Consider the following 18,408-nt stretch of genomic DNA (forward strand, 5'->3'; position numbering starts at 1 on the left):
CACAAATGGAATAATCAAGTTTCAGATTAAGTCTTAAATTCCTTCAATAGCACAGTCTAATACTGTACTTGAGTGATGCAGAATGCATCTACTATTCTGTTCTTGTAGAATCTAACTACATTTCAAGAACCTTACAAATTACATTGCCAGAGTTCTCCACTAGCCTTAGGATTAATGCATCCTTTCATTGCATGTATATAGCCCCATAGTGGTGTCCTTTATGTAGATGAATACCATATAAAAATATATACTGAACATATTATTAAAATATGCAAAGCTCAGGCTGACCTGTTACTAAGTAGAGATAGCAGCTCATGTCAGTGTGTACACATTGCATAAATGCTTTGCTTTCTGCATAGGCTCCCCATTGAATATAGAGTTCAGTTCCAGGTTTGTGTCCTGATACTCAAAGCCTTCTGAGACTGGCCCTAGCTATCTGAGTTCCCTGATTGATATGTTCCACTGAAATGATGAAATTATTAAACAGGGAAGAATGAATGTGAAACTGATTACTTTCAGAACTAAATACAGAACTCATTTAAATCATTTAGCTTTCCCTCAGTAAGTTCTTCTCTCTCTCTCTCTCTCTCTCTCTCTCTCTCACACACACCCACACCCACACCCACACCCACACCCACACCCACACCCACACCCACACCCACACCCACACCCACACCCACACCCACACCCACACACACACACACACACACACACCCACACCCACACCCACACCCACACCCCAAGCTAATTTTCTACATGCGGGAAGGAAGAAAATGGGAGCTACAGATCTCTAATTTAGAATACTTGGAAGGCTCTCTTATAGTGTGCTTCTGGTAAGCAAAGATGGTAATATGTGGCTACTAGCACTATCTGAGTTGTGGTATTAAATGAGTTAATGTGTTTGTAAAAAATTGGGTGCTTAGCATCACATAGGAACTCTTGAGTGGCTCTGAAACAGAGCAGGGATAGAGGGTTAAGAAAATTGTGTGCTTGACTTTGCAACCTTTACATTCTTTTAACGTAGAGGTGATTATGAAACTTCCTAAGTCTTCAAAAAAAAAAAAAAAAAAGCAACCCCTCCCCACACACCTAATTGTCATATGGAACTGTATTGACCCCTCCCTCCCCAGGTTGGGCCATCAGGAGGGTTTGAGCCTTTAGATTACCAGCACAGACTGCTAACAGTAAGTAGTAACAATAGGATACTATCCTCTATGTGGCACTAAATGGGGATGACACACATACTTTGCCAGTGGGTTTCACAGCAGAGATAACGTGGACTCCAGATTTCCAGGTTCAATCCCAGGCATTGGAGAAGAGTGTGCTTGGTGCCCTCTTCCTTCTTTCTCCATTGCTACCTTCTTCCCACATGTCCCCAGCTCCTGACCCCTCTGCCCCTATTACCCCTCCCAAACCTCCCCTCCCTTTGCTTCTATCCATACCTCTCTTCTTCTGCTTCTCTCTGTTGTGGTCAAAGACACCCACACAGTGATTTTAGTTCAAAGACTCAAGCCTGAGGCCAGTTTATTGACATACATACCAGTGCACTGGGGTGCAGTCCGAAGACTGACACCCCGAGGACCGCTCGCAGGCGGCTTTTATTTCATTAAACCGCAAGCAAAGTACAAACAATACATCATGAGTTAAGAAACTAGGGTCGGGGTCAGTCCCCCCTCCCCCTTCTCCCCTGGTACCTTCCTCATTATTTTCCGAGAATTGGGTGTTTATTTGGGTAGAGGGGCGCTTGGTGGTTTTCCCCAGGGGTGGTACTTGGCACCAGTTTGGGTACATTTCTCAAGACACGTTATTTTCCGGGGTCTTTTGGTTAAAGATAGGGGGGGGGTTCCATGGGACGCCTAAAGAGGATCTATGATTGGCTATTTTTGCAGATAGCTGGAATCACGGAGTGGGTCACAGATCACCCAAAGGAGAAGCTGCATGAGTTAAGAAATTGCATTTAGCTAAAGTTACCTATTGCTTCACACAAGTGGTTATTATATTTCATTAGTCATGAACATATTTCATTAGTGCTGCTGCTGGGGCTTTTTTTTATTCTTTTATTCTTTCCCTCCTTGCCCCCCCCCCTCCTCTGGTCATGACCCTTGACCGAGTTTGGCAGGGAATTGTGCAGTCTGGTCTAGTTCAGGCCCTGGCCTGTACTGCTTTGTGTAAGGGTAGTTAGCATAACAGATCTCTGTTGGAGGGTTTATTTTGGGGCCTTCAGATTCACAGCTCTGGCTATTAAAAAGAAGGCCCCCCCTGCTCTATTTCCCCACATCTCCACCTTCTGGTTCCTGCAACACCCCCTTTCCCATGTTCCCCTGTACAGTCCAAGGGTATGTCTACACTGCAGCTGGAAATGTGCTTCCCAGCATGGGCAACCAGACATGCACTAGCTCTGCTCAGACTAGCATGGTAGAAACAGTGTAGCCGGTGGTAGCACAGGCAGCAGCTCAGGCTAGCCACCTGAGTGCAAACCTGCCCTGACTCTCTGGGAGTATACTCGGGAAGCTAGCCTGAGCCATTGCCTGTGCTTACCCCCCCCCCCCCCCAAGCTGCTATTTTTAGCATACTAGCTCAAGCAGAGCTAGTGCTTGTCTATGTACTGCGCTGGGATGCACACTCCAAGCTGCAGTGTAGATGTACCCTAAGTCAGGCTGGTTCCTCCTCCTCACTGTCTGGGTTCCAGAAAAGGGCGTATTAAGGCCACAGGAGAGAGAGTCTCCCTGCTCTTAATTTTGGTGCCTGGCATCACAGTGGGCCCAGAGCAGCAACTGAAGGGAAGGTCTTGCTCCACCTCTGCTTCCCTGAGATGGAATATGCTCAGATATTTTGTGGGGATGGCACATACAGAGTCTGGTCAGCTGAGAGGCTGGAGCATGCTCAGTGGAGACAGAATCTTTGGAAAACTTAGCTGCCAAACTTGAACAAGTTTCTACTGAGCTTGTGTTAACTGAGATTTTTCAGAAGCTTATGACTTGGCCAAATTTGGTTTTTTTTTCCCCACGAGAACAGCAGAACTTATATTCCTGATACCTCAGCAACTTTCCCCTTGCCAAATTTCAAGTCCCTGCTCCAAAACATGGAGGCACTAGAGCGTCTTTTTTTTTTTCCCCCCAAGTTCATAACCAATTTGTTAAAATGGGCAAAACAATGTATGTTTTGTTTTTATTTTTCATTTGATAGCTAAGCAGCATTAGTTACCATAGTAAGTTATAGATCTCTAGCACTCCTGGGAAGGAGAGTGTGGGCAGCACCACTCTTGTCTTGGGCCTGGTCTACACTAACCCCCCCACTTCGGACTAAGGTACGCAAATTCAGCTACGTTAATAACGTAGCTGAATTCGAAGTACCTTAGTCCGAACTTACCATGGTCCAGACGCGGCAGGAAGGCTCCCCCGTCGATGCTGCGTACTCCGCTCGCCGAGCTGGAGTACCAGCGTCGACGGCGAGCACTTCCGGGATCGATCCGGGGCACTTCCGGGATCGATCTATCGCGTCTTAACCAGACGCGATAAATCGAACTCAGAAAACTGATTGCTTACATCCGGACCCGGATGTAAGTGAAGACGTACCCTTGGAGTCTGGAGCACAAGCCTCTGGCTGTGTGGTGCAGGTCATTTGGTGGCTGGGAGGTGGGAGTAAAGAAGTCCAAATGAAGAAGTCAGGAGGCATCTGCAGCCCACAAAAGGCAGAATCTGGGGCCTTCAGAAAGCCAAAGAGAGAAGAACTGGCTCCTTTCCTTTCTGAGTCAGCATGGGTGGTCAAGGCTCTCAAGTGTTTCCCCAGTCAGAAACCCCTTCTTCTGAGGGCTAGGGAGCTCTGAGTTACAGCCCTATTCCTTCAGGGTATGTCTACACGGCAATTAAAAACCCACGACTGGCCCATGCCAACTGACTCGGGTTCATGGGGCTCGGGCTTCAGGGCTGTTTAACTGTGGTGTAGATGTCTGGGCTGGTACTGGAGCCAAGGTTCTAGGACCCTGTGAGGTTGGAAGGTCCCAGAGTTTGGGCTGCAGCCTGAGCTGGAATGTCTATACTGCAATTAAATAGCCCGCAGCCCAAGCCCTGCAAGTGTGAGTCAGCTAGCATGGGTCAGCTGTAGGTGTCTAATTGCAGTGTAGACATACCCTCAGAGTGCTGCCCCAAACTGAGCAGGGATCCACCTTTTTAAGGACCCACCCTCTCCAGACTTGACAGCCTTCACAGTTACAATGGGTTGGGGCTGATTGTGCCCAGAGGAGCTTTTTAACACCTTTTTAACACCTGGAGTGGGGTGTGATGGGTTCGGTCACAGAAACCCCCTTGGGACTGTCACCTGATGTGCTGAGACTACCTCTGAGCCCGTTTTCTCTGCCGACTTGGGACTTAAGAACATAAGACTCGCTTTCCTGGGTCAGACCAAAGGTCCATCCAGCCCAGTATCCTGTCTACCGACAGTGGCCAATGCCAGGTGCCCCAGAGGGAGTGAACCTAACAGGTAATGATCAAGTGATCTCTCTCCTGCCGTCCATCACCACCCTCTGACAAACAGAGGCTAGAGACACCATTCCTTACCCATCCTGGTTAATAGCCATTAATGGACTTAACCTCCATGAATTTATCTAGTTCTCTTTTAAACCCTGTTATAGTTCTAGCCTTCACAACCTCCTCAGGCAAGGAGTTCCACAAGTTGACTGTGCGCTGTGTGAAGAAGAACTTCCTTTTATTTGTTTTAAACCTGCTGCCAATTAATTTCATTTGGTGGCTCCTAGTTCTTATATTATGGGACCAAGTAAATAACTTTTCCTTATTCACTTTCTCCACATCACTCATGATTTTATATACCTCTATCATATTCCCCCCTTAGTCTCCTCTTTTCCAAGCTGAAAAGTCCTAGCCTCTTTAATCTCTCCTCATATGGGACCCGTTCCAAACCCCTAATCATTTTAGTTGTCCTTCTCTGAACCTTTTCTAAAGCCCAGTATATCTTTTTTGAGATGAGGAGACCACATCTATATGCAGTATTCAAGATTGGGCGTACCATGAATTTATATAAGGGCAATAAGATATTCTCCGTCTTATTCTCTATCCCCTTTTTAATGATTCCTAACATCCTGTTTGCTTTTTTGACTGTTGCTGCACACTGCATGGACGTCTTCAGAGAACTAACCATGATGACTCCAAGATCTTTTTCCTGATTCGTTGTAGCTAGATCAGCCCCCATCATATTGTATGTATAGTTGGGGTTATTTTTCCCAATGTGCATTACTTTACATTTATCCACATTAAATTTCATTTGCCATTTTGTTGCCCAATCACTTAGTTTTGTGAGATCTTTTTGAAGTTCTTCACAGTCTGCTTTGGTCTTAACTATCTTGAGCAGTTGAGTATCATCTGCAAATTTTGCCACCTCACTTTTTACCCCATTCATCAGATGATTTATGAATAAGTTGAATAGGATTGGTCCTTGGACTGACCCTTGGGGTACACCGCTAGTTACCCCTCTCCATTCTGAAAATTTATCATTTATTTCTACCCTTTGTTCCCTGTCTTTTAACCGGTTCTCAATCCATGAAAGGATCTTCCCTCTTATCCCATGACAACTTAATTTACATAAGAGCCTTTGGTGAGGGACCTTGTCACAGGCTTTCTAGAGATCTAAGTACAAGATTTCAGAACCCTGTCTTGTTGAGCCAGATACACTAATCTGCTGCAACACAGACCCAGGGTCTGACCTACGCCCCCAAAGCTGCAGATTTAACTGAAAACGGCTTAGCAGGTACTCCTGTCTTCAGCACCCAGGTACCCAGTTCCCAATGGGATCCAAACCCCAAATAAATCTGTTTTACTCTGTAAAAGTAAAGCTTATACAGGGTAAACTCATAAATTGTCCACCTCTATAACACTGATAGAGAGATATGTACAGCTGTTTGCTCCCCTCCAGGTATTAATTACTTACTCTGCACTAATTAATAAGCAAAAGTGATTTTATTAAATATAAAAAGTAGGATTTAAGTGGTTCCAAGTAATAACAGACAGAACAAAGTAAGTTACCAAGCAAAATAAAACAAAACACTTAAGTCTAAGTCTAATACATTAAGAAACTGATTATAGATGAAATCTCACCCCCAGAGATGTTCTAATAAGCTTCTTTCACAGACTGGATCCCTTCCTAGTCTGGGTCCAGCAATCACCCACACCCCCTTAGTTATAGTCCTTTGTCCCAGTTTCTTTCAGGGAGCCAGCTGAAGACAAAATGGAGGGATTTCCAGGGCCTTTTATATTCTTTCTCTTGTGGGCGGAAACCCCTTTGTTCTCCTGTGCAAAATCATAGCAACAAGATGGAGTTTGTAGCCACCAGACAAGTCACATGTCCATGAATGATTCAGCTTTTTGCAGGCTGACGCCATTGTTTACATGTTCGTTTGAACGTTCCCAGGAAAGCTCAGATGGGGATTGGCGTCTCCCAAAGTCCAATGTCAGTTAAGTGTTTCTTGATTGGGCGCTTACTGAGAATAGTCTTTTTTCAAGAAGCTGACCAAATGCTTCACTGAGGCTACTTAGAATCAAACACATTGAGATACAAGTACATAGCCAATATTCATAACTTCAAATACAAACATGATACACACATACAGACAGCACAATCATAACGAGCAAACTACAACCTTTCCATAGACATCCCACTTGACCTCCTCTGTACAAGACCTGGTGCAACCATAGGACCCTGGTTGCAACAATGATCTATACGGTCACAATTCATGTCAATAACGTCACAGGGATCTACCCTAGTGCAGTTATGTTGATGACAGTATAAATGTTAAATTATTTGTAAAAGAACCTAGTCCTGCCAAGGCTGTCATTATCTCACTTGTTCAAGAAACACTGTAAGTTTTAGTGGGTTTTTGTTGTGTGTGTAGACCTTGAAGGTTCAGATTGGTGTAAAATTGCTAGACCCTTTTGGATTGTTCCTGGAAAGGTGAGACAACTTGCAAAGAGAAAAGCAATACTGACCTAGACTCAAAGATATGTTTTGAATGCTTCTGCTAATCAGACTGAGGAGGATTGAGCGCAGAAATAATTTACATTTTTAAAAAAGTTTTATTCTCTATCTCTACAGTTCTTTGACAGTTTACTACTTTTAGGAAGAAATTGTTCAATAATTTGAGCTAATTTTTTAGTGAAAATTCTTCTATGTTTTTAAATATTAATACAAGAATAAAACATTTAAAATCTCTTTTCTCTTTGGTCAGATACATTAAAATGTTAATCTTCAGGGGAAAATGTGACCAGCATTTTAAAGTGTTTAAATATCTGAAATTGCTAAAGCACTATGTCTTGAGTATGGGTGTCTGCAAGCTGATGAGCGGTCTCAATGCTATTAGCTTCATATAAATGAAAAACCTACGTGCATTAATATTTGAAAATTCCATCCTTTATAATCTTAACTCTGAGACGTTTTCAAGAGAAAGTAATTAGGATTTTATAAAGGGGCGTGTTTCTTTTGTGTTTAGCACTTCTGATGTCAAATAAACACCAACGCCTGTTAACTTGTATCCATCTTGCAGAAGACATTTGTTGCTTTGCACATACTTTTTTCCCTGGGACTATTACTGATCAATCGTTTGAACATGGGTAACTTTGGGTATCTACATATGGTGTTTCTCCCATTTTGAACTGCTGCAAATAGTTACTGTCATTGGCATGCATCTTCAGTTTATTTGAAGGAAATGGGAAAAAATAAAGTGGAATGGTTTTCCTCGTTACATGAGAATGTATCTAGCTTGATATGGCTCACATAAGAAAAAATTAATAGCAGGAAGTTGAGACTAGTTGACTCTGAGTTTAGGTTTGCTGCTGAAGTAAGGATTCAACCAGCTTTTTTGCACATTAAGAATGTAGCGCATACTCTCCAAAATTACAGCACTCTTTGAAGTAGAGAATAAAGTTTGAGAATTTGCAAGCAGTATGTCTGGCATATTAGGCTTTGTTTGTTTTTTTGGTTATTTATTGAATATGGGGAAGAAGGGAAGATCAAAGGTAAGGAAGAGTGAATATACAAGCCAGGATTGAGGAAGTAATTTAGTTGAGACTAGAAAAGAAAGGCAATTGATTCCCCAAATCAGGCTGTTAAACCCTAACTTTTGAAATGTATCATCAAAATGTTTCAACATCATTAGGCTTATACTCATTATTGATTGTCTTTTATTTATGGTTCTTCATTGTATTGAGCTGGGAGGAGGGGAAGTGTTCATTGGTATGCTGTGAGGATCAATGTTTAAAGCCAGTTTCATTTAATATCTTAATGATCTGGAAGCACACTAAATATCATCTGAAAATACAGTTAATTGGGAGATGTTAAAAACAAAAGTGAGGACAGAGATAATACACAAAGGCCTAAGAAGGGAAGAAAAGATGGGCTTGTGATTAAAGCACTGGACTGAAACTTAGGACATTTTGCGTTCTATTGCTAGCTCTGCTACTGATTTCTTCTCTGACCTTGGGCATGTTATCTATAGCAGATGCCTTTTCCCATGTGAAGCCTAGTGCAGGATTGGGAACTTAAACTCTTTGTACCTCAACTCCCCATCTGAAATAAGGAAAATAATATCTACCAACCTCCCTCGCAAGGGTGTTGTGAAGATAAACTCAGTGTGTGTGAGATACTCAGACATCATGGTGATAAATCCCACATAAAAGCCCATGAACAGGGAATAACAAAAATAAATTACCCAAAAAGAGTGAGGCATACATGCATCTATTGAATAATCCAAAAATACAGATATTAGTTGAGAAGGAAATACCTAAAGAGAAATAATACCAAAAGAATCCTAGGCTTGAGTGTATAACAGACTCGACGTGCTTGCGATATAATATGATGACAGAAAAAAAGCTAATGCAAATTTGAGCTAGACACCATGAAATCATGTTACAGATGAGAGAGAGAGAGAGAGAGTGTCTATATTGGTTTTATTTCTGGGCACCTCAAAACCAGAGAGAGAGTGATAAATTGGAGGCAATACAGGGATGATGAAACATAGTGATAAATGAGGGTTGCAGAGACTGACTTGGGATAAAGGACTTACAAGAAATTTGTGTTTAGCTTAGCAAAAGCAATTAACAAAATGTTGTAAACATTTTCAGGTATTCTAAATGTGTAAGCACCAAAGGGGGAGAGGAAATGTTTAAGGTGCGGCAAGGAATAACAGGGTGAAATTGAGCTAAGGAAAACTCAGGTTGAATATTTGTGAGGGAGGGGTGAATAAGGGGATTCGGGACTGGAAGACTGTGGCTATGTCTATACTACAGCTTATGTCAGCATAATTTATGTTGCTCGGGCATGAATAAACCACCCCCCTGAGCAAGATAAGTTACACCGACATAAGCGCCAGTGTGGACAGTACTATGTCAGAGGGAGCGCTTCTCCTGTCAATATAGATACTGCCGCTCACAGAGGTAGTTTTATTATGCTTACGGGAGACCTCTGCCCTGTCAGCATAGAGCATCTTCATGAGATGCACAGCAGTGATGCAGTGTAGACATGCTCTGTGAAATCCTCTCCCAGTGGTGGAACGGTTCTGCATGTGCAGGAGCATGGAGGGAGATAACTTATTAGGTCTCTTTCACCCCTAACTTCCTGACTTCTGTGAGAATATTCTACTTTCTGACTTTCAGTTGAGCATGTCAGCCTAGTGTGAAAACCCTATCCTGAGGATTTACAAAGCTTGTTCTACTGAAGAACTATTATTACTTTTAAATGGTTTGTTCCTTCTGTTTTTCATTTCTAATCTCTGTGGCTCAGTTTGATATTAAAATAACTACAGTGACCTGACCTCTTGATAGTATTTTTTAACCTATTCAAAACCATGAAAAAATCTTTCCTATAAAAATATGAAATAAGATGTAAAAGCAAGACTTCTGTAAGTCCCATAACATTTACCTATAAAATGTCATACACATACTGAAAAGGTTATACAACCACACTGTATATACAGGCAAGAAATTAGTATAGATCTAGGCCAGTGAAATATTAGAAAAAGGCATGAAAAATGTAAACCCCTGTAGAACACTAGTCGTATTTTCAATGTGCCATGCAGGAGATTAGGTAGAATGCCAGTTGGAATAAGAATTGCACAATTCCTGTTCCATCACACTCTTCTTTCCCACACATGGTGGTTTCTAGGCTCTTACTGGCTGCTGCCATTGGAGGAAGGGTTTTTGTTGTGACTAAATACTGTGAATGATAGGCATATTAAGAGATGTGGTGCCAACATAATTTTGAGTTGGTATTTTGTGGGTTTCATTGACCTTTCTTGTAGTTTGTCTTTTAATTAAATCTTCCACCTTCCTCTGTCCCCTTTTTTTTTTATTTAAACTTCTCTCCCTCTAATCTCAAAACCTGTGTGATTTACCAGTCCCCCCCCACCCTTACAAAACCCACATCTTCCTCTGCCAGATCTGACTTTCTCTCTGATTGGTCTGTCTTCCAACTTCATCTTCATTGAGGACTTCATTGTGCATGTTGATGTCCCTCTTGAATCTTATGACTCCCTTAGATTTACTTACAATTTGTTAAGTATCAGAGGGGTAGCCGTGTTAGTCTGGATCTGTAAAAAGCAACAGAGAGTCCTGTGGCACCTTTAAGACTAACAGATGTTAGTTGGAGCATAAGCTTTTGTGGGTGAATACCCACTGCGTCAGACGCATGTAATGGAAATTTCCAGAGGCAGGTATAAATATGCAGGCAAGAATCAGTCTGGAGATAACGAAGTTAGTTCAGTCAGGGAGGGTGAGGTCCTCTGCTAGCATTGAGGTGTGAACACCAAGGGAGGAAAAACTGCTTTTGTAGTTGGCTAGCCATTCACAGTCTTTGTTTAATCCTGAGCTGATGGTGTCAAATTTGCAAATGAACTGAAGCTCAGCAGTTTCTCTTTGTAGTCTGGTCCTGAAGTTTTTTTGCTGTAAGATGGCTACCTTTACATCTGCTATTGTGTGGCCAGGGAGGTTGAAGTGTTCTCCTACAGGTTTTTGTATATTGCCATTCCTGATATCTGACTTGTGTCCATTTATCCTTTTACGTAGTGACTGTCCAGTTTGGCCAATGTACATAGCAGAGGGGCATTGCTGGCACATGATGGCATATATAACATTGGTGGACATGCAGGTGAATGAACCGGTGATGTTGTAGCTGATCTGGTTAGGTCCTGTGATGGTGTTGCTGGTGTAGATATGTGGGCAGAGTTGTCATCAAGGTTTGTTGCATGGATTGGTTCCTGAGTTAGAGTTGTTATGGTGCAGTGTGTGGTTGCTGGTGAGAATATGCTTAAGGTTGGCGGGTTGTCTGTGGGCGAGGACTGGCCTGCCTCCCAAGGTCTGTGAAAGTGAGGGATCATTGTCCAGGATGGGTTGTAGATCACTGATGATGCGTTGGAGAGGTTTAAGCTGAGGACTGTAGGTGATGGCCAGTGGAATTCTGTTGGTTTCTTTCTTGGGCTTGTCTTGTAGCAGGAGGCTTCTGGGTACACATCTGGCTCTGTTGATTTGGTTCCTTATTTCCTTGTGCAGATATCATAGTTTTGAGAATGCTTGATGAAGATCTTGTAGGTGTTGGTCTCTGTCTGAGGGGTTGGAGCAGATGCGGTTGTACCTCAGCGCTTGGCTGTAGACGATGGATCGTGTGGTGTGTCTGGGGTGGAAGCTGGAGGCATGAAGGTAGGCATAGCGATCGGTGGGTTTTCGGTATAGGGTGGTGTTAACGTGACCATCACTTATTTGTACTGTGGTGTCTAGGAAGTTGACCTCCCGTGTAGATTGGTCCAGGCTGAGGTTGATGGTGGGGTGGAAGCAAATTCTTTGGCCTAATGTTATGTAAGACTAGATGACGATAGTTGTTTTCCCTTCTGGTCTTAAAATCTATGGATTTTATGAAGAAGTTGTTTGTAAAATCAATCTATTTATATCATAGTGTTTACAAAATAAGATTACAAATTCACTGTCTCTTTAAAATATTTAGTGATATAGGAAAAATACTGGATTGACTGCCCTAGCGACTTAAGTTCTTTGTCCACACAACAGATATATAGGGTAGGTAGAGGCAATGCAAGCTTCTCTACGCTGCTTCTGCAGCTTCTCAATTCTGTCCTGAAGGGACTGGTGCTAGGAGTGAGACGATTGCTCAACCTGCAGGCCTTGTTCCATCTTTGAACTCACTTCTGAGAATCAGCGGTTCCAATGTTAGTACCAGTTGTGGAGATAGAACTCGACTGTGATTACTAATACTTTCCATATAGATATCTGCCCCCAACCTCATGTGGTATAAACTTTCATTATTATCTTGGGCAGGATTCCAGCTGGTGACTCTGTAAGTGCTTTAAAGACTCAGTATCTCATTTCCTTTGGCCACCCAGGTATGTCTGTGCTGCAGTTGGGAGCATGCCTCTGAGCCCAGATAAACAGACACATACTAGCTCACTAAAAATAGCAGCATCAACATTGTGACACAGGTGGCAGCTCAGGCTAGTTGCCAAAGTACAAATCCATCCAACACTCTGGGTCCATACTCTGGTGGCTAGCTTGTGCTACCATCCATGCTACTACGTTGACACTGCTATTTTTAACGTGTTAGCTCAAGCAGAGTTGACGTGTCTGTCTGCCCAGGCTGCGGGAGACACTTTCAACAGCCGTCTAGATGTACCCCTTGTCACTCACTGTCTACCTCTGCTCTGCAGGTCAGCATGAGGTGGAAATGTTATAGTATTGCCAACTCTCATGATTTTGCTGCAAGTCTCAGTGTTGTTTTTCTTAAAGCCCCAGCTGCTGGAATCAGGAGATTGCATGAGAATCTCCGCTTTAATTAAAAATATAAGTTTCTAGCCCTTATGATTGCAGAGAAAAGTTTGAAAATGTTGCTGGAATATACTCTAAAGGCTTAGCATCTAGAAGGCAAATAAAAAAAACCTAATATATATTTAAAATCTCATGGTTTTTGGAGACCCTCATGACCTGTGAACCTTTTGGCCTGGCAATACTTATGTGTAGGCATCCAGAACTTTCTGCAAGCTTTCACGTGCATGCTATTTTCTACTTACCAGAGTTATGTGGTTTTATTTTCAAAAACCTTTTCCACTGTGTTTAGCTTTTTTCTTACTTTTGTTTAAATTTGCATATGTTCAGTTACCAGTTATGAAATAGTCAAAAGTTTTTTTTCCTCCTTTCTCTAAATTCCCTCTTCAATGTTCCTTCAACTTCCTTTTTATTATACTCTTTTTAGACATTGTGAAATGTGGCTCTGTTCTGTTTAACCTCAGTGTATTCTCTGCAGTAGGAGGTATCCTGCATGTGCAGCTTGTAGAGCTGTACAATTTTCCTCATTAGAGCTGTCAGAACTTGTGGAAGGGTTGGCACGCCCGCCTGCTCTGAACAGTTTAAAAACATAGGCTTCATATTACAGTCTCTGTAATCTAGATTTCAACAGGTCTCTTTGTAACTGTTAATGTTTATACTTGTCAAACGGAACAAAACTTTCTAAATATGAGATGAGGGTTTAACTACCTTACAAAAAAAGTAGGTCAATGGGCCAGCAGGTTATTAGGCTAGAGAAGAATGAACGGGTTCACTGAGTCATGCTGTGTAGTTGTTTTTCTTCTTTTGGCAGAACGCTCTGCTCTGCTTTAATTTCATGGTTTTTTTACCAGTGTTTTTTTAACCAGTTAAACACTTCCAGTAGAAACTGGGAGAGGAGCAATTACCTTTTTAATTAAACTAAAACATACTACTTGTACTTTTTACGTCCGTGAGAATAATAGCTCTTCAACCTTTAGCAAAAAATACAAATTCAGTACTTCTCGCTTTAGCGAGAACGAATTTTTTTCTTATAACCCAAAATACATTATAACATTAAATATAAGGCACCGGAGTGAAAATTATAGAAAACAGTGGTATACCATTCATCGTATAGTGAAGAAATCAAAACATTCTGTCAGTGTGGCCAATAGTTGATGCAGGGAGAAATGAGGTATGGCAAGGGAGGAGAGACGTGTGTTTAGATAACTTTGAAAAGAGATGCAAAGTGGCATGAAGAGCTGTTTTAGACAACTGTAGAAGAGAATTCATTAAAACCAAAAATGATTGTATGAAGAGACTGAAAGGTGGCGATTGCTAGGTTAGTGAAGGGGAGCATGAAAGGGAGTAGAGACTTAGATCTAGGAGGTAGGTTTGGAATAAGTACTTAAAAAGAAAATATTGGACTTTATTTTGAAAAGAAAAGGAGGATCCAGTGGCTGTGTTTGAGGTAGTAGGAGTGATGTAGCTGGGTTTCTCTGTGAGTGAGTGAGCAGCATTCTGAACATTCTGGAGTACAGAGAGCAGTGATTTGATGAAACCAGAGAGGAACTGAGGTAATCAGTAGGAAAAGGGATGTAGACGTGAATAAAAAACAGTAGAGAAGGAGTTGAGGGAGTGGCATAGAGAAATGCTGTTTCAGGATTAACAATAGGGAGATTTAGAGACTCAGGCGATGTGGGAGATGGAGAGTTTGAGTCAAGGATGACACTATGATTACAGATAGAGGTAAATAGGAGTTCTTAGTCAAGCCAGACAAAGTTTTAGAGTATTCCTCTTGCTGAAGAGAAGCACTTCTGTTTTTGATACATTGAGTTAACTGTATTGAGATATTTTTGTAATTCATCAGGCAGAACATTACATTTATAAATGATATATCACAATAGTACTTTACTATAATCAGAATAAATGATGGCTATAAATATTTTATTTGAATACTAGTGACATACAGAATTCCAGTCATTTCCAGTTCTCTAACTTTTCTTTTTTGATCCTTTACAGTGCAGAGTTTGATGCTCTTCTGTAGAAGAGGATATATTTAAACCCACATTCGTCTGAAGGATCAGTGTTTATCCTAAATATCACGGTTTAACATCCCAAAAAGTATAAGAGGTAAAGAAAGTCTTGCTGTAATTATGAGCTACAGTGTTGTAATTTGATTCCTGTGGTTTCTTATTAACTACATTAGGGATCTGTTCCTGTTGTCAAGGAAGTTAATGGACTTGGTTCCAAAAAGGTATAGAGCCCTCAGTCCCCATAAGGCTTTGATCTAAGGCCTATTAACGTCAATGGGAGTCTCTTCATTGATTTCAGTGGGCTTTGGTTCAGGCCCATACAATTCAATGAGAGTTGAGGATGCTCAGCACCTTGCAAAATTGGACTCAAAGGGAGCAGGAGCAGGCCTGAAAGAGAGAAGCAAATGTCTATTGTTTTTTCTTTGGCTTTTGGGTATTTGGAATTTAGGTACCATACTTATGCTGCTAATTTTGACATAAAATCTGGGTACACTCAGTAAGGTGAAATTGGTATTCTAACAATATTGAATGTACTTTGTTGTTATGGAAATAGTGATTCTGACTTCTGATTCTGCCTATTGAAAAGGTCAGTCTTGTTCCATGTGAAGTCCTTTTGTGCTTTGCTATTCACACATTTATTTCTTTTGAAAATTAATGGAATGTTGTGATTTGATATTCTAAGAATTCATAGAATCTTTGATGCATATAGTAAATGTTGAATACCAGATTTGTTTTGAAGACTGATTATGCAATTATGTTACTAGCACATGCAGTAGATGGGGGGGAGGGATAGCTCAGTGGCTTGAGCATTGGCCTGCTAAACCCAGGGTTGTGAGTTCAATCCTTGAGGGGGCCACTTAGGGATCTGGGGCAAAAATCTGTCTGGGGATTGGTCCTTCTTTGAGCAGGGGGTTGGACTAGATGACCTCTTGAAGTCCCTTCCAACCCTGACATTCTATGATTCTAAAGGAAAATATATTTACAATTTTCAAGCTATTGTCAATTGAAAGCCTAAGGATATTAGTTCTGTCTCTTTGAACACTATATTTATCTCATGTTATTAAGCACTGGAAGTAGCTTGCATCAGCAGTGAATGACATGTAGTGAGACAGAATAATATCAACCAGTTTATAATATAAACTGAGGTACACATAACCATAAAAAATTCAGATCTCCCACATTCTCCACAGATTAATGTCTTTTTTTAGTGCATTTCTGAACAGTTCATAGAATCATAGAATATCAGGGTTGGCAGGGACCTCAGGAGGTCATCTAGTCCAACCCGCTGCTCAAAGCAGGACAAATTCCCAACTAAATCATCCCAGCCAGGGCTTTGTCAAGCCGGGCCTTAAAAACCTCCAAGGAAGGAGACTCCACCACCTCCCTAGGTAACGCATTCCAGTGCTTCACCACCCTCCTAGTGAAATAGTGTTTCCTAATATCCAACCTAGACCTCCCCCACTGCAACTTGAGACCATTGCTCCTTGTTCTGTCATCTGCCACCATTGAGAACAGCCGAGTTCCATCCTCTTTGGAACCCCCCTTCAGGTAGTTGAAGGCTGCTATCAAATCCCCCCTCATTCTTCACTTCTGGAGACTAAACAATCCCAGTTCCCTCAGCCTCTCCTCATAAGTCATGCGCTCCAGACCCCTAATCATTTTTGTTGCCCGCCGCTGGACTCTTTCCAGTTTTTCCACATCCTTCTTGTAGTGTGGGGCCCAAAACTGGACACAGTACTCCAGATGAGGCCTCACCAATGTCGAATAAAGGGGAACGATCACGTCCCTCGATCTGCTGGCAGTTGAATAAAGGACCATGCCAGCTTCCGGTCTTATGCACTGAAAATGCTTTGGAGAATCTGTGAATTTCATAATGTCCTTAGTACACTATAGATGGAGGCACCTCAGTGCTAATGATTGTTCTGTAACATCAAAGGCGAGTTTTCATCTGTGTGAACATATTGTCAGTTTCAGCGAATGAAAAAATTGCCACCTCTGGTTCAGCACCATTGTGACACGCATATGTGTTGGGGCACTAATGTAAGTCTGCTGTGTTAGCAGAGGGGCTTCTAAAGTTATACACGCTTTCGTTAGACTCTCTGGAGGCAGTTTGCCTTGAAGCAGTTACTACTTTGCCTATATTACAATTGATACCCTGGATCAGGGCAAATTATCAGTTTTACTATCACTGCTACTACAAAGTTAGTTTTATTATGTCGTTGTCAAAGGAAATTAACAGTTGTTACATGGTAATAGGTTCTAAATATAAAGATTTTTCTTTCATGTGGAAGTGGAGGGAGAATTTGAAGAATACTGTCACAGGGCAGGGCTTCTCCTCAGCTTCCAAGCACATACTACCATGCCCAGTCTTCTTTAAGGCTGGTTATTTTCTTAGAACAGGCAACTGAACAAACAGAAAAGTCTTATAACTCACTCCTTTGTCTTAAGACTTCAGGGCCACCCCTCCCAGGGATCTCTGGCACTCCTGCTTCTGGTTGCTTTCCAGTTTTAATCCCTTCCTAGAGGAGCAGCCCCAGGGCTGTTTCCCTGAGGACCTGGATCTTTGCTACTGTGGCTTTTCTTCCCCAGGCACAACCTGTCTCTCCTCCACCTCTCATTTCCTGCCCTTTCTAGGCCCAGGCATAGCCTAGCCCCCTTTAATTGGCTGGATTGGGCTCCTGTACTCTGACCCAGAGGAGCTAGGACTGGCTCTACTCACAGGGAACAGGTACGCTGTGAAAACATTTTCTGCCAGTTCAGTTCTGAGAGATTAAAACTACTTTTTCAAACAAACACTGCTCCCCCCCCCCCCCCCCCCAGCCCCTGTTTTTCCTTTTCACAGATCTAGTCAAGTGCCCCTTGTTTAGGCACTCACCAGACTTCTGTGAAGGTATCAACATCTGAATCCTGTGTCCTCTAAGCCTCTTGAGTCTGAACAAAGTCAGTCCAGGCACTGTCTCTGTCTTGGCTACTGTAGGCACATTCTCAGTGTCCAAATCCCCTGTCTAGCACCCCCTTCTGACAGCTGATGAGGAGTTCACTGGACCATTAATGTTGTTTTTCCGTAAGTCTTGTAAGTTCCAGAAGACTGGCAGAATGCTAATATTGTGCCCATTTTTAAAAAGTATAATGGGATGACCTGGGTAATTATAGGCCTATGAACCTGACATTGATCCCAGGCAAGATAATGGAGTGGCTGATATGGGACTTGATAAGTAAAGAACTAAAGTAGAATAATGTAACTAATGCAAATCAGCATAGGTTTATGGAAAATAGATCGTGCCAAACTAACTTGATATCTTTTTTTATGAGATTATAAATTTGGTTGACAAAGGTGATAATGTTAACATAAGATACTTAGACTTCTGTAGGGCATGTGACATGGGACCGTATGACATTTTGATTACATTTTATACCATCCTAGTTTTTTTTTTTTAACATGACACACACTATATGGATTAAAAACTGACTAAGTGATAGGTCACAAAATGTAACTGTAAAGGGGGATTATCATTGAGCGAGTCTGTTTCCAGAGGGGCCCCACAGGGATTGGTTCTTGGCTCTAAGCTATT

General features: G+C 41.9%; 1 long non-coding RNA gene across 1 annotated transcript in view; it reads left to right on the forward strand.

The window, feature by feature from the left end:
• LOC115271165 overlaps window positions 1-18,408 on the forward strand; it is a 65,585-nt gene that overhangs the window by 43,087 nt on the left and 4,090 nt on the right. Inside the window, exon 4 of the long non-coding RNA XR_003899766.1 lies at window positions 14,823-14,933. This is a non-coding gene — a long non-coding RNA (uncharacterized LOC115271165). The remainder of the gene's footprint in view (window positions 1-14,822; window positions 14,934-18,408) is intronic.

This window comes from Terrapene carolina, unplaced genomic scaffold, assembly GCF_002925995.2.
Source record: "Terrapene carolina triunguis isolate 2854851 unplaced genomic scaffold, T_m_triunguis-2.0 Scaffold66, whole genome shotgun sequence".
Taxonomy (NCBI): Eukaryota; Metazoa; Chordata; order Testudines; family Emydidae; genus Terrapene; species Terrapene triunguis.